Source organism: Oryx dammah, unplaced genomic scaffold (assembly GCF_014754425.2).
Source record: "Oryx dammah isolate SB20612 unplaced genomic scaffold, SCBI_Odam_1.1 HiC_scaffold_25, whole genome shotgun sequence".
Classification (NCBI taxonomy): Eukaryota; Metazoa; Chordata; class Mammalia; order Artiodactyla; family Bovidae; genus Oryx; species Oryx dammah.
In genome coordinates this window covers 97,826,786-97,841,827 of record NW_024070209.1, presented here as the reverse complement: position 1 = coordinate 97,841,827, position 15,042 = coordinate 97,826,786, and the positions used below count along the sequence as shown (strand labels likewise).

The following is a 15,042-nucleotide window of genomic DNA, read 5'->3' as shown; positions in this document are numbered from 1 at the left end:
AGGCGAGGGCCTCCCTGGTGGCTCAGTGGTAAAGAATCCTCTTGCCTATGCAGGAGATACAGGTTCGATCCCTGATCTGGGAAGATCCCACATGTGGCAGAGCAACTAAGCCCTTACGCCACATCTGTGGAGTCTGTGCTCCAGAGCCTGGGAGCTACAACTACGGAGCCTACAAGCTGCAACTACCGAAGCCCGCATGTCCTAGAGCCCGTGCTCCGCAACGAGAGAAGCCACCGCAATGAGAAGCCCGTACACTGCAGCTCGAGAGGAGCCCCTGCTCACTGCAGTGAGAGAAAAAGCCCGCGCAGCAACAGTGATCCAAAAAAAAAAAATAATTGTTTTTAAATAAAAGAGAGAGAGAAGACATCACCTGTGAACTCTCACTTCCAGCTTCCAAACCTTCCACCCCTGCCGCCAAACCAGTCTCTTCTCTCAACACCTGTTATCACGGAAGAGCACCCCTTTCTCAGAACCATCCTTGGACTCCAAAAAAAAAAAAAAAAGCCATCCCTTTGCCCTTCCTGGATTACCAACACTCCTCTCTTCTGGATACTTCCTTCAACATTCCAAAGGACTTAAAACTCCCCCAACTTAAAATATGAATACAGTCAGCTGCCTGCTGGCCCCCAGCGGCAGCCCCATCTCTCTCCTTCCCTCCAAACCTCTGGAAAAGGGGATGTGACCTCTGCTTTGCTTCTGGTCTCACTTCCCCACCTTCATTCCTTGCTTGACACACACCAGGGCTTCTCCAGCCAAACTGCTGCTGCCAAGACCTGCATCCTCCTGGCCCCTCCCCCAGTGGAATTCCTCTTCATTCAAGCGGGTTCCCTGACACCTGACCTCATACACAACTCCTACTTTCTGCAAAACTGACACGTATCTCCGCTTCCTACCCAGACCCATCTGTCTAAAATAGAACCTCAGTCTTTCCTCCAAACCAGCTCCCACTCCAGTGGCCTCCCTCCAACTTGGGGACCTGATGATAAGTGCCTCTCTCTCTCCGCCCACTCCACACTCTCATCGTGGCCAGACCACTTCAGTGTCTCCTGCACGTGGTCACTCCTGTGGCTCGGAGCATCAGCACCACTCCCCAAGGCCACTGCACCTCCCAGTACTCACACCCCTACCCCAGGCCTTCTCCCTGGAAACCGTTCTGCATTGAGTGGTCCTTTCTTTTTCTTTTTTTTAAAATTTGGCCACACCGCACTGCATGAGAGGCTTCCCTGGTGGCTCATACAGTAAAGAATCTGCCTGCAATGCAGGAGAGCCAGGTTCAATCCCTGGGTTGGGAAGATCCCCTGGAGAAGGGAATGGCAACCCACTCCAGTATAATTGTCCAGTATAATTCAGACTCAAATTGAAGAAAGTAGGGAAAACCACTAGACCATTCAGGTATGACTTAAATCAAATCCCTTATGATTATACAGTGGAAGTGAGAAATAGATTTAAGGACCTAGATCTGATAGATAGAGTGCCTGATGAACTATGGAATGAGGTTCGTGACATTGTACAGGAGACAGGGATCAAGACCATCCCCATGGAAAAGAAATGCAAAAAAGCAAAATGGCTGTCTGGGGAGGCCTTACAAATAGCTGTGGAAAGAAGAGAGGCGAAAAGCAAAGGAGAAAAGGAAAGATATAAGCATCTGAATGCAAAGTTCCAAAGAATAGCAAGAAGAGATAAGAAAGACTTCTTCAGCGATCAATGCAAAGAAATAGAGGAAAACAATAGAATGGGAAAGACTAGAGATCTCTTCAAGTAAATTAGAGATACCAAGGAAACATTTCATGCAAAGATGGGCTCGATTTATGGACAAAAATGGTATGGACCTAACAGAAGCAGAAGATATTAAGAAGAGGTGGCAAGAATACACGGAAGAACTGTACAAGAAAGATCTTCACGACCCAGATAATCATGATGATGTGATCACTAATCTAGAGCCAGACATCTTGGAATGTGAAGTCAAGTGGGCCTTAGGAAGCATCACTACGAACAAAGCTAGTGGAGGTGATGGAATTCCAGTGGAGCTATTTCAAATCCTGAAAGATGATGCTGTGAAAGTGCTGCACTCAATATGCCAGCAAATTTGGAAAACTCAGCAGTGGCCACAGGACTGGAAAATGTCAGTTTTCATTCCAATTCCAAAGAAAAGGCAATACAAAAAATGCTCAAACTACTGCACAATTGCAGTCATCTCACATGCTAGTAAAGTAATGCTCAAAATTCTCCAAGCCAGGCTTCAGCAATACGTGAACTGTGAACTCCCTGATGTTCAAGCTGGTTTTAGAAAAGGCAGAGAAATCAGAGATCAAATTGCCAACATCTGCTGGATCATGGAAAAAGCAAGAGAGTTCCAGAAAAACATCTATTTCTGCTTTCTTGACTATGCCAAAGCCTTTGACTGTGTGGATCACAATAAACTGTGGAAGATTCTGAAAGAGATGGGAATACCAGACCACCTGACCTGCCTCTTGAGAAATCTGTATGCAGGTCAGGAAGCAACAGTTAGAACTGGACATGGAACAGCAGACTGGTTCCAAATAGGAAAAGGAGTACGTCCAGGCTGTATATTGTCACCCTGCTTATTTAACTTATAAGCAGAGTACATCATGAGAAACGCTGGACTGGAAGAAACACAAGCTGGAATCAAGATTGCTGGGAGAAATATCAATAACCTCAGATATGCAGATGATACCACCCTTATGGCAGAAAGTGAAGAGGAACTAAAAAGCCTCTTGATGAAAGTAAAAGAGGAGAGTAAAAAAGTTGGCTTAAAGCTCAACATTCAGAAAATGAAGATCATGGCATCCGGTCCCATCACTTCATGGGAAATAGATGGGGAAACAGTAGAAACAGTGTCAGACTTTATTTTTTTGGGCTCCAAAATCACTGCAGATGGTGACTGCAGCCATGAAATTAAAAGATGCTTACTCCTTGGAAGAAAAGTTATGACCAACCTAGATAGTATATTCAAAAGCAGAGACTGCCAACAAAGGTCCGTCTAGTCAAGGCTATGGTTTTTCCTGTGGTCATGTATGGATGTGAGAGTTGGACTGTGAAGAAGGCTGAGTGCCAAAGAATTGATGCTTTTGAACTGTGGTGTTTGAGAAGACTCTTGAGGGTCCCTTGGACTGCAAGGAGATCCAACCAGTCCATTCTGAAGGACATCAGCCCTGGGATTTCTTTGGAAGGAATGATGCTGAAGCTCAAGCTCCAGTACTTTGGCCACCTCATGGGAAGAGCTGACTCACTGGAAAAGACTCTGATGCTGCGAGGGATTGGGGGCAGGAGGAGAAGGGGACGACCGAGGATGAGATGGCTGGATGGAATCACGGCCTCGATGGACGTGAGTCTGAGTGAACTCCGGGAGATGGTAATGGACAGGGAGGCCTGGCGTGCTGTGATTCATGGGATCGCAAAGAGTCGGACACGACTGAGCGACTGAAATGAACTGAACTGAACTGAACTGAACTGAATCCCATAGACAGAGGAGCCTGGTGGGCACAGTCCGTGGGGTCACAAAGAGTCAGACACGACTGAGTGGCTTCACATGAGGGATCTTAGTTCCCCAACCAAGGATGGAACCTGGGCCCCTCGCTCTGCAGTGAAAGAGCCAAGTCCTAACCATTGGACCACCAAGGAATTCCCTCAGTGGTCCTTTCTAAACGGCATGATGTTACACCCATTGGGGATGCCAATGCCCTCAGCATAGAGCTCAGATTCCTCCAGGAACAAGGAGACCCTTCATGGACTGCCTAACGCTTCTCCATCTTCTCTGACTTCCTCTCTCCTATCTCCTGCCCCAGCCAAACTGGACTATGTACAGTTTCCAGAACACTCCATGCTTTAAGACCTTCCCATACTCTCTCTGTCTCTTTTTTTGATTCTCTGCTTGGACTGCTCTCTCACTTCCTGGTCGCCTCTTCCACGCCCTCTGGAAAGCCTTCCCCGATGTCATCTTGGGGGACCTACCCCTGAATTGCATCCTAAACAGACCCACTCGCTCAGCAAATATTGACCGAGTACAAGTCATATGCAGGTGGAATTCTAGGTCCTGGGGATACAGAGGTTCGGTCTCTGTTCCTAGGGATGGTCCCTCTGTCCCAGAGGATCCGTCTCTGTTCTGATGAGGGAAGACAGACAGGAAACAAGCAAACTGACAAATGAATAAATAACTTCAGAGAACAGTAAATGCTATGAACGAAGTAAGACAAGTTAACGAGAACAGAGAGTATCTGAGGGTGGAGGCAACACTGAACAGAGAGTTCGGTGAAGACGTTCCGGAGCATAAGGGGAGCCAGCCCCGAGGAAATCTTGGAGAAGTTGTTGCATATGGACATGGGGCCAAGGCCCTGTGGTGGGAACAAGCAAGGAGGCCAGGGCAGTCGGCGCAAAGTGAGCAGGGGAGTGTGGTAAGAGGTGAGGACCACTTAGGGTCCTAAAGCTATGGTGGGATTTTGGATTTTTTTTAGTGCAATAGGAAGACATTGGAGAGTGTAAGCAGAGGAGTAACATGGTTTGTCTTAAAAAGATCGCTTTGGCTGCAGCTCAGACGGTGGACTCTGGGGGCAAAGATGGAAGCCCGGGAAAGCATGTAACCAGGAGAGCAGATGATGGGCAAGGCTGAGATGTATAAGTGATTAGATGTGAGAAGTGGAGGGAGGAGTCAGGTGACTCACAGGGTGTGATGTGGTCTGGGACTGAATGAGGAAGATCTATGCAGGGGCAGTAGAATGTGAAACCAGGTTCTGCACCGGACCTTGTTGTGAGCTGCCTTTTATCAGACCTGCAGGTGGAAAGATCATATGCCAGACCTGCCTGGCTGGCTGTGAGTTCTGAAGCAAGGACCCATCTGCCTTCTTCACTTATCCCAGCCCTACGGCAGGGCTACCCAGCCACTGGGTGGGCTCTCAATAGAAATATGATGTTACTGACTAGGGTGGGCTGATCAAGCACCTGTACTCTTACGATACTCATATATATATATATATATGGCCTCATAATATAAAAATAAGACATACTCTGCAAAGGTAATATGACATCAAACTCAGAAACTCTAAAACAGTGATTCTCCAAGCATGGTCCTTGGACCAGCCAGCATCAGCTTCGCCTGGAAGTTGTTAGAAATGCAAATTTCTAGGCCCCTCCCCATACCTGTGGAGAAGGAAATGGCACCCCACTCCAGTACTCTTGCCTGGAAAATTCCATGGACAGAGGAGCCTGGTAGGCTACAGCCCATGGGGTCGCAAAGAGTCGGACACGACTGAGCGACTTCACTTCACTCACTTCATACTTCATCACTGGAGAAGGAAATGGCAACCCACTCGAGTATTCTTGCCTGGAGAATCCCATGGACAGAGGAGCCTGGTGGGCCATGGTCCATGGGGTTGCAGAGAGTCGGACACGACTGAAGTGATTGAACAGGTATGCACGCCCCATACCTGGGCTTCCCTGGTGGCTCAGCAGTAGAGAATGCAGGAGACTGGGGAGATGCCGGTGCCATCCTTGGGTCAGGAAGATCCCCTGGAGGAGGAAATGGCAACCCACTCCAGTATTCTTGCCAGGAAAATCTCATGAACAAAGGAGCCTGGCGGGCTACTACAGTCCGAGGGGTCTCAGAGTTGGACACGGCTGAGCAGCTGAGCAGCAGCCGCACCTCTCCATACCCGCTGAATCAGAGCCTCTGGGAGTGGAAGTTAAACCAACAAGCCTTTCAGGTGATTTTGGTACTGACTCAAGACTGAAGCTGCTATTCCATGGGGCCTAAGGTCTCATTCTTGGGGTAATGCCTAGAAAAAAATGTTTGGGTCCATCTGGCTGAATAGGACCCAGACCACGCTGGACCAACATCTAGCTGGGCTCTACATTCCTCCCCCACCAGCACCTTCACCCCCATCCCTCAGCCATGGTAGTTCTGGCCAAAGCCAGGCGGTGGCGCCAGTGCCTCAGGCTCCACTCTGGCTTCCAGAAATAGAGACCCTGGAAGGACTGTCCCCCTCCCCAGCACCCTCTTCTTCCCTCTGGGAGCCTCAGCTCCAAGGTCTGCCCACTGGCAAAGGCTCTGCAGAATGGCCTTCATCAGAGAGGGGGCCCTGAGGTTGGCACACCCAAGGTGAGGGCCAACCCCCTCTTCCTGGAGGTTAGGAGGGTGGGTGAGAGGAGACCCTTAGGTCAGAGAGAAATTAGGGGTCTCTGGCCTATGGGACTTGGGGGTCAGGAGCCCTGGCAGGTGGCTGTGGTCTGGTGGACCCTGGCCACACCTCCATTAACCCTCTGCCTTCCTCGCCCAACCTACCGCGAGGTCTCAGGTGCCGTTTCCCTTCCAAAGGGTGGGGGCAGCCTAGAGGTACCCCAAAACCTGGACAGGGCCCCAGGGCTGGGGGTCTTCACAGCCTGGCAGCCAAGTAGATGGGGAGGGGAAGCCCATGGCAGAGTGGGTGCACAGATGGAGCTCTTACCAGCTGCTAGCTTCACGTCTCCTGGGTTGGGGGCTCTCTGGGCCCCTGTCCTGCTTTGTGGCCAAGGAAGCCCAGGTTCCAAGCCGGAGGAGGGGCCCACACACAGCTCCTCGTCCTGGTATGCCGCTCGGCAGGTGGGGGTCCAGGAGCCCCCACCGGGCTCCCTCCCACCTCCAGTTCCAAGCTGGGTTTCAAGATGACCCAGGGCCGAGTGCAGTCTTGCCCCCCATCTGCTGCTGCCCCGCATCCTTCCTGTTTGAGGGGAGACTGTTTGAGACCCCTCAAATCCCAGCTGGAGTCACCACTCTGCTTAGACCTAGCATAGCTCCAGCCTTCGCTCCGGGAATCTACCCCTCATCTCCAAGGGTCCCACCCAACGCCCACCCCACCCCAAAGGACCACCCTCTTGCTCTTGGCCAGCCCTCCTCTCCCAGGAGCCCAGATGTGGAGCTGTCCTCTGAGGCTCTGCCCCGGTCTTCAGGAGGCTGGGCCCCAGCCAGCTGTTTTCCCCAGGCAGCCAGCTGTTTTGCCCATCACGAAGCCGCCTGGCTCCTCTGCTAAGATCGTTGCCTGCTGCGTTGCTGCGGCTGGACTGCAGCGTGGCAGCCCTGCTGGGCCAGGGCCTGGGAGCTGTTAACTCCTCTGGGCCCAGGCAGCCCCTGCCCCTCCCAGCCTGATCCCTCTGGCCTTCCTCCGACCTGCGACCTGCAGCAGTAGCCAGTTGCCACATTTCTAGAGACACCCAAGCAGGCCAAGCATTACTGTCCCCAGCCCCACTCAACAACTGCGAACCCAACCCGCAGCCCCTCCCCTCAACAGGGTCTTGTCCTCAGGTGACCCCAGGTGAGAGGAAGGTGCATTCAGAATAATAAGAGGAATAGCTCTCATTAACTGTGTGCTGTGTGTGCGAGGCATGCTTGAAATGCATCATCAAACTGAATTTTCACAACAACCCTGTAAAGTAGGGAATACCTTCATTTTATAGATGAGAACACCAGGGCATGGTGAAGCTAAGTCACTAGCTCAAGCCCACAACAGAACCGGGCTTTGAAACTCCAACCAGGCTGACTGCCTCTCTGGCTGGCCCCGGTGGGTTGCTGTTTAAGCTTCCCTGAGTGTCTCACCCCAGGCTTTCTTTCTCTGGTCTAAACCTCAGTTGCGCCGTCTGTGAAATGGGAAGCTGACGGGTGGAATCACACCACCACTGGCTCCGTGGGCTGTCGGGAGCAATGCCAGGCTCTGTGCTGAGCACCTTCCAAGTATTATTAGCAGATCATTCCTCTCGGTGGCAGCGGTCAGCCTGGGCTGAGATCCCAGCTTTCCTGCTTCCCGGCAGCCTGGGTTTGGGCAAGGGAGTTTACCTCTCAGAATCTCCGTATCCAAAGCTGGGAAATAAGAACAGTATCTACTGTTGATTTTTTGTGAAAAGGATGAGATAAAGTAGGTAAAGTGGTTTACAGACACAGACAGAGTGGGTGGGAAATGTTACTTCTTCCTATTATGACTATAAACCACAACCCGGGGACTTCCCTGGTGGTTCAGTGGCTAAGGTTCCACTTTCTCAATGCAGGGGGCACAGGTTTGATCCCTGGGCAGAGGACTAGATCCCACATGCTGCAGCTAAGACCCAGAGCAGCCAAATAAACAAGTAAATAAGGCCTTTCCTGGTGGCTCAGTGGTAAAGGATCTGCCCTGCCAATACAGGAGACATGAGTTCAGTCTCTGATTCGGGAAGATCCCACATGTCTTGGAGTAAACAATGAAGCCCCTGCAGCACAACCACTGAGCCTGAGCACCCTGGAGCCTGAGCTCCGCAATGAGAAAAACCACTGCAACGAGAAGTCCGCGCACCACAGCTGGAGAGCAGCCCCTGCTTTCTGCAACTAGTCAAAAGCTTGCACAGCAATGGAGACCCAGCGCAGCCAAAAATAGATTAATTTTTTTTAAGTCAATAAATAAATATTTTAAAAAATAAGATAGGGAACTTCCCTGGTGGTCCAGTGGCAAGGACTCCATGTTCCCAATGCAGGGGACCCAGGTTTGATCCCTGGTCAGGGAACTAGATCCCACATACTGCAACTAAAACCCAACACAGTCAAATAAATAAAAAAAAAAATATTAAAAAACAAATAAACAAACACAATCTGGAAGGATCTGAATGGTCCCCCCACCGTAGTGCACCCCCATGCCCAGCACGGAGCTGGCATGTTGAGGGCTCTGTTGGTGTGAATGCGTGCACCCTGGTCCAGTGATACTCATACCCACCCGGGCACAGCAGGCTTTGAAGGGGGCACCGTTGTCCCCATCACAGAGTTACGGGGGTAGAGCAGTGGGAATCCCCAGGTGCCCGGCTTTGAACTCATCCTGAGGCCGGAAACTGGCCTGTCGGGAAAGGCAGGAGAGACCAGGGAACAGGGACAATCCCAGGGCAGAGACAGCCCAGAAGGTGACTGGGCCATGGCTGGGTGGGATCCCAGGGTCTGGGAACGACCCCTCAGGATGCAGTGACCCGTGCTCTTCCCCTTTGTCCCCTCCCCCCTGCCCACCATGGGTCAGCTCCCTGGTCCCAGCCTAGACATCTGGAACTGGGACAGACAAAGGGCCGCGAGGAGGGACAATAACCTTCTGTCCATTTTCAGATGCCGGGCCAGGCCTGGCCAGGGCTGGGGGCCGGAGCCCCGGCAAGGCGGTGCCAGGCCCCCCGCGGGCAGCGGACAATGTTGGCAGTGATGGAGAGGAGGCATTTCAAAGCGTTTTGTTCCCGATGACCCCCTCCCCCCAACATCTCGCCCCAGCTCAGGGTGAGGCCCCAGCCCCACCCCCAGCCACCCAGGCCCCTGCTCCAGGCGGCTTGGGGACCGGCCACATTCTTGACCTCAGGGGAAAAGTTTAGACTCTCTGCGCCCTGGGCAACAATAACAGTGTCACAGACCTGATTTAGGAGCAGCGCTTACCATCACAAAGCGGCAGACAAAGAGCCTGGTCTGAGAACGCGCCGGGCCTCTGTGCCTACTTCTCCAACCTCTGTTCACTCCTCTCCCGGGCTCTGCCTGGGCAGGACTGGGTACCAGGGCCTGACCCTGGGCATAGAAAGCCAGAGCAGGACTCAGGAGTGAAGGAAAAGGGATGGGGGATCCAACTGGGAATGAGGGAGCCTGAGAGCTTTCCTGAGAGTACCTCTCCTCTCTGGGCCTCAGTTTCTCTCTCTGTAACCAGGTGGCTAAACTATAAGGCTCAAAGTAAGAGGCTCTGATCCTGCAGACAGGGAAGGTCTCTTTGATGATGATCATGAAAAGGATTTCTCACTTCATTCTGGGCGCTTCACAGAAGCCAGGCACTGAGATCACTGACTGACCCCTTGCTACCTTTAAGCCACCACTTCTTTTTCTTTTTTAAATGATGGAGACCACGCAGCAGCATCCTCTGCCTCTTACTCTCCCAAAGGAAGAGGAGAATTATCAACAGCCAATGGCAGTTGCAGAAACAACCCTCAGAGCAGGTTGCACACTCGAGAGAGAACGGTGAGCCTCTTCCTTGGGGTTTCTGGTGTTCGACAGGGTCAGAGAAACTTCTCTAGTAATGAACTGTAGACGGGATTCCTGAAAGGAGAGTTTTTTGTCTCCTTTGATCATTTAATCTTCACCAACCTCACAAAGCAGGTGTACCGTTAACCCTAGTTTGCAGTTGATAACTGCAATTGATAACTGAGGCTCAGAGAAGCTGAGTTGCTTGTCCCAGGCCACACAGCTTGGAGGTTACGGAGCCGACACACAAGGGAAGACTGGTTCCCATCTGATTATAGATTCTACTGTGGAGGGAAGGAGAGGACAACGAGGCAGCTGGACCCTGCTGAGTCCTGGGTGGGAGGGCCTCTCCTCCCAGCCAGAAGGCTATGAATAAATAAATGTCTGATTACCCCCAGGGGGAATTCCACCCTTGGAGCAGGTGCCTTTAAAAACTAGATTGATTCTTGTCTGTGAGCAGAGGTTGGCTTGGCCAAACACCCAGATGCAGGGGATTGGACCCAATGACCTCTAGTGGAGACTTCCTAGTAATTAGAGGTAGGATAGGGGGACATTTAAAGGCTTAGGATGCTGGAGCCAGCCTGTGAGTTTGAATCCCAGCTCTGACTTTTCCTAGCAGTGTGTCCATAGACAAGTGACTTCCACTTTCTGCGCCTCGGTTTTCCAGTCTGCAAAACTGCACCCACCTTCTAGGAGACCATTCAGCAAAGTACACACAAGGCCTTGGAATGGCACCTGACTCAGTGAGGGCTGTCTGCTACACAGGGCAGGACACCTGAAGGTGGGCACTTTGGGGACCCTGTGGCAGGCAGGCAGCTGTTGGCCTCACTTTCCAGGGAGTGGTTGGGCTTTGATTACAGCATGAGGCACTATGGTTACACCCTGAGCTCTAAGGGGGCCCTGTATTCTGGGATCTGAAAAGCCGAGGCCAACCATGGCTTCCGAGGGGCCATCAGAAGAGACTGTGACTTCTCTGACGCCTGGGCAGGGGCTCTTGGGCCCTGGGCATGGTGCCTGGAGAGAGGACAGAAAGCGAAGGATGCCCTGGGAGGTGCTGTCTGCAGTCTGCCCTCCCACTGCTGTCCCTGAAAAATCCAGAGGGACCAAACCGTATGTGGAGGGGTACGGCCAGGGACCTGTGCACGGTTGGCATCCACAGCATAAACGGTACTGCCCCTGGCATCCTCAGGGGGCCTGGTGGGCTTGAGTCCCAACTCCGCCACCAGGATGAGTTGCTACCCCTCTCTGAGCTCATCCCAAAGGTCGTTTAGGATCCAGAGTGTTCAGAGGAGGCCATCCCAGGAGATTCCACAGGTCTAATCAAAAAGTTGGCTTGGGATCCAAGAGTCCTGCTTGCCAGACTCCAGCCCCTTCTGCCTCCCTTCATCCGCAGACTTCAGCTCCAGCTCCTCTAATCACCCTTTGGCTCCTCTCACCAAACTACCAGTGCCACGCGCACCGCAGACAGAGGGCGAGACAGCCCGACAGAAACTGGTGCAGATTTCTGGGGATGCGTGGGGCTCCCGGGAGCCCCAACGAGGACAGCCTCCCACTCCCTCACTGCCTGCTTGTGAGGCCAGAGGAACACTCACCTGTGGGGCAGAGCATCTGTCTTGGGGTCCCCTCGGCCCTGGAGGTGGGTGGCACTGCTGGAGCCGCCATCTCTGGCACAGGTGACTTCCCTACCCAGTTCCTGCTGCTGAGAAGGGCCGGTCAGGCAGGCCTTCAGGTGCCAGCCCACCCTTCCTGGGCAAAGATTTTCCTGGCATCTGCCGGGCAGGGAGGGCACTGGCTGAGGGCGGGGCCATGGGGCTGGGCAGGATTGGGGCGAAGGTGTCTCCTAGGGGGCTTGTCTGCGGTCCCTGAACCCACTCCTTCTCTGGACACTGTGGCCCGGGGGTCCAGGAAGCCATGGGCCCTTGGGAACCCAGAGAGGGTGGATGGAGCAAGGCTGAGAGGAGCCCCAGGCCCCTGCCCCATCCTGCCCCCCCGCACCCGTCCACACCCCCCGCCCCAGCAGGCCAGCACGGGCTCAGGCTGAGGTGTTTGTTTTTCCTGTCTTCACACTGACTCCATTCAGAGCGGCCTTTCTCCACCCCCGGCCAGTGGCCAGGGAGCCAGGGCACCAGGGAGAGAGATCACTGCCCCCACCCTCCTCTGTTTGCAACCTCCTCCTGGCATCTTCCCCTTGGGAATGTCAGCCTCCTTGAGGGCTTCCTGGTTTGGGGGGGTACTGCAGAATTTGGGGGGAACTGAACTGTGGCTGGGGGGGGCCCACCCCAGAGAAGAGTAAAAGAGGGGTGGGGAGCCGAGGCGGTGGGGAAGAGGGGTGTGAGGGCAGGAAAGAAGAGAAGCGGGGCAGGGCTGTACGAGGGCCTGGCAGGGAGCAGGGCTCCTCACGCAGGAGGCCGGCGCTGAGGTGGGTAGGGCAGGGGGCGCACAGAGCTGGAGCGATGGAGCAGGGGATGGGCACTGGAGGCTGGGAGCACCTTGACAGGCTGACGCAGGGCCGCACACCTGGCTCTGGGCCCTCAAGGCTTGGGAGCTCCTGACTCCCACCTGAAGAGTAGCCTCTTCCTCATCCCTGGGCCCAGGGCCCCAGGCAGGGGTGGGCTGTGACCTGGTCTGGGGCCCCGGGGGAGGGAGGAGGGTGAAAAGTTTCCCCAAGTCAGAAGGCCACGGGGGAGGCTTCTCAGGGGGGTCCCGCTCTTTGCTCCCTCTGACTGTCAGGTTGGTACATAAAGGGGGTAGAAAGGTCAGATGCGGCCTTTCAGGCCCGTGGGAAAAACTCTGCCCATTTCCCTAATCCATATTTATTGGTGTGAGACACTGGGGTGGGAGGAAGCCCCCGCCCCCACCCGGCGCCCCGGCCAGGCCAGGTTAGCACTAAGAACAGGCTCCATGTCACCCAAATGCTACTCTTTGTCTCCAGATTGGCTCCAGAGTCCTCCCCCTTCCCTCCTCCCCTTTGCTACCCCCCCCACCCCCTTGGGGTTGCCAAGCAACCGTGGAAGGGTAGCTGAGATATTTTCTTTATTACAAGCAAAGGCAAGACAGCATCATGGCCCCAGGAGGGGAGTGGGCTGAGGGCTGTGCTCTGGGGGCACCTCTCTACCTCAGTCTGCTCCTGGGCGTGGGCAGTGGGGAGATGGAGCCTCAGAGCCCAAGAGAAAGGGGAAGGCGGAAGCGAGTGGTGGTGACTAGGTGGACAGGTGCACAAATGGGGACTCAGTCCACAGAACGCTGGAGGAAGCCTCGGAGCCGGGTGACCCAGGCCTGAGCCCTCACCTGTCACCCACCGGCTCTGCGTCCTGGGCCAAGTCACTTCCCTTCTCTGGGCCTAATTCTACCCCTTGATAAAATGAGAATAATAATGTGTATTATCTCATTTAATGCTCACATTAACCCCTTGAGACATTCATTCCCCACCCCCTTTTAACGGCTTAGGAACCTGAGGCTCAGAGAGAATGTGATGTGTTTCCCAGGGAAGTGGCAGAAAGTGAAGATTCTTGAGCCCCAGCTGTTTCCTTAACACCAGCTTTATTGTGATGTAACCCACATACCATACAATTTGCCCATTTAAAAATGTACAATTTGGGGACTTCCCTGGTGGTCCAGTGATTAAGAATCCATCTTCCAATGCGGGGGATGTAGGTTCAGTCCCTGGTCGGGGAAATAAGATCCCGCATGTCATGGGGCAACTAAGCCTGCACCCCAACTAGAGAGAAGCGCACACACCACAAATGAGGAAGCCTGGGCGTGCTCTGATGAGAGACGCTGCACGCCACGACTAAGACCCGATGCGGCCGAACAAATACGTATTTTTAAAACATGAAATGTGCAGTTTAATGGCTTTTTGTGTATTCAGAGTTGTGTGACCATCACCACAATCAACTTTCAAACCTTTACTTCACCCCAAGAAAGAAACCCCGCACCCATTAGTTTTCACTCCCTATTCCCCCCAAACTTCTCTTCTCTCCATCCCTAGGCAACTACTTTTTGCTTTCTGTCTCTATGGATCTGCCGATTCTGAATATTTCCTTAAATGTCCTCAGACAGTATGTCTGAGTCCCAACTTTTAACTTCCAGTGGCTCCAACATCACCAGGTGCTGGGCAAATAGGGGTGTCAGATGGTGGCTTGGCCAAGAACATGGCCTATGCTGACAGGCAGACTTGGTTCTAAACCTGGGCTCTGCACCTGGGGGCAGTCAGTTCCTTTGTCTGGACCTCGGGTTCCTGGTGTGTACAGTGGGAACACTAACAGTGTTCCTCACAAAGCCGTGAGCCTTGAGAAGTGCTTGGCCCAGGGGACTTCCTTGGTGGGCCAGTGGCTAAGAGTGCACTCCCAATGCAGGGCGCCTAGGTTCTATCCTTGGTCAGGGAACTAGATCCCGCAGGTGGCGACTAAGACCTGAAGCACCCAAATAAATAAATAAAAATAAATATTTTTTTAAAGTGTTTAGCCCAGCACCTGGAACTTAATATATGGTTGTTTTGAACTAGATTACAATAACCCATATATCTGCCGTTCTATTAATATTTATCCCTTTACCCCTGTAATTAATAAAAGTTAGCACCTTCTAAGAGTCAGGCATTCTTCTAGGAGTTGGAGACACAGCAATGAACAGGACATGATCCCTGTCCACATAGGGTTTACTTTCTAGGGGAGAGACAAATTCGACAGTGGGTAAACAGCAGGCTTTCGGGGAGGGCTACGTGTAATAAAGGGCTTCCCCTGGTGGCTCAGGGGTAAAGAATCCACCTGCCAACGCAGGAGATGTGGGTTCGATCCCTGATCCGGGAAGGCCCCTTGGAGAAGGAAATGGCGACCCACTCGAGTATTCTTGCCTGAGAAATCCCATGGGCAGAGGAGCCTGGTGGGCTGCAGCCCATGGGGTCGCCAAAGAGGCGACTGAGTGACTGAACGACAACGACAACGTGTAATAAAGACAGCAGCACAGCATGAGGGGATGAAGCAGGTGGGGGAGGTAGCTAAGTCAGTTTGAAAGGTTTCTCTCTGCTGCCTTTGCTCGTTTCATGGGGAAGAACGTCTTTCGTA

The 15,042-nt window shown here is 53.0% G+C and overlaps 1 non-coding gene across 1 annotated transcript; it reads right to left on the bottom strand.

Moving 5' to 3' along the window:
• Nucleotides 1-9,863: 9,863 nt before the first annotated feature.
• Nucleotides 9,864-10,073, bottom strand: LOC120852373. Its single transcript, XR_005718549.1, has one exon. It is a non-coding gene; the product is annotated as a small nucleolar RNA U3 (small nucleolar RNA).
• Nucleotides 10,074-15,042: the final 4,969 nt, after the last annotated feature.